This window comes from Anas acuta, chromosome 1 (assembly GCF_963932015.1).
Source record: "Anas acuta chromosome 1, bAnaAcu1.1, whole genome shotgun sequence".
NCBI lineage: Eukaryota > Metazoa > Chordata > Aves > Anseriformes > Anatidae > Anas > Anas acuta.
The window spans coordinates 70,835,978-70,837,953 of record NC_088979.1 but is presented as its reverse complement, the minus strand read 5'-3'; positions in this window follow the sequence as shown (position 1 = coordinate 70,837,953).

Genomic DNA, 1,976 nt, shown 5'->3' with positions numbered 1-1,976 from the left:
AAAGCAGTTGCTATACAAAATATATACATATCCTGCAAAGGTAGATTGTTCTGGATATCTGTCAGTGGGGTGAGCAAGAACTCCTTTCCAGGAGTCAGTGCTCCTCACACAGCAACCGCCTCATGAGCAAAAGGAGCAACTCAGTCCTGCTGAGTACATGCGTTCCTCATGTGGAGAGCAGGTCTTCTTCACACTGTTTGTCATTTACCAACAGGAGAAACTTTTTCTTTCCGGTATCAATACACATTCCTTATCAATACACATTTCAATGTATGTTCCAGGTAAGGATGGGTCAATCCTGTTTATTAAAGATCCAGCATCTTTGAATGTTGATAGGGCTAGAAAGTACTGCAGAATAAGGCATGCATCTTGCCTCCAACTCAGTAAGTAGTAAGTTCATGACATGCAGAACATGTCATGAATCAACTCATTACAGAAATACTATGTTTAAATAATTTGTTTTGACAAACCGAAACAGCCTGCTCTTGCTTTTTTTTTTCCCCCCTCAAGTCAAGGGCAGAATTAACACTGATGCCTGCTGACAGGTATTCTCTGACTCATCAAGGTTGTATGATGCATCATTTTACATATAGCAGCACACTAGCCATTACCAACTTGTCTACTGGCTCAAAAAACAGCACAGTCACACGGGCATGCGAGGTTTTTTGGAGAAAAAAAAAAAAAAAACAACACATATGAGAGAAAGTCCAGGCAGGACATTTCCACCACCATCTCAGCATACATCAGTGGCCATTTTTGCTGTGTTCCACATTCAAGGGTAATTAACATTTTCTTGGTTAAAGCTATAAAGGATTCACTCTTAGCCACTCCATTCATTCATTTAAAAGGGTAATTAATTCACAAATGCCACTACTTCTTCCAGGCTACGCTTTAGCATGAAACTACCATTACTGATGCAGTCCAATAAGCAAAAGCATTTCTCTGAACCATTTTACCTTTAAGGTGATGGTGCAGAAACTAATGAAGACCTGGGTCAGCCCCATATATCCCTTCTGGCTGACTGGTCAGCCTCATTTCATTATTTAATGTTTGTGCCTGGTTGCTGCAGGACGTAACACCTTGCTTTGTCTAGCAAGCGAGCAAGCACTCAGAACAAATTACTCAGGCTGCAGCTCCTAGCAAAGTCACCTTCATGCCACATAACTACAGGTAGGGAATGCTGCACAGTGGCTGCAGCTTAAGAGAGAACTTCCTAAAACCTCTTGTGCCAATTCCTGCAGTCTCATGTAGATATGTATAGGGTGAGATCCCAGTGGGGACAAATGCACTACCTGCACAGCTGTGCCCTATTCTGTTTATGGATGGGAAGGACCATTATGGCCTTGTTATTTGATTTTGTAAATACCACTGAAGAGGACAAAAGGCCAGCTTTTCCCTACTGAGGGTAACCTCTCTATGCTCTTTCTAGTCAAGGAAGAGGGAGGCTCCTGTAGATGCTGTAGATGACTACTGAGAAGAATGTCTCAGGCTCCTCTAATCTCCAGCTTAATGTGCAAAAGTAATGAATGCTCATGCCATATCAGCAAAGTGATTTTCCGGTACCTTCTCTAAATCCTTCTCACTCCAGTAATCTGCATTTCTGCTTTTAAAAAAAAATAATAAAGTGGGTTATTACAGATTGTGCTTGACCAAATGTTTTAAAGAGGAAGCATGCAGTAAAGACTTGTGCTCAGTGCCTAGGCTGCGTCATTTTCCCTCTCCACTGCCAACTCAGGACCTGTCCTATGAACATTACAGAATTTCAGCTACTCATTAAACTAGACTACGAAATTCTCTCCATTTAATATGAAATCTAAAGGAAATAAAAAAATAAAGTCATTTTTCATGCCAAATTCCCTAAGGCTCAGACAGATTTTCTCTTGAAACTCAGAAAGATAAACCACAAGGAGACATATTTTAGTCTGTTTATACTACCTCAGTCCACAGGGAATAAAATAGCAGGTAACAGAGCTCAG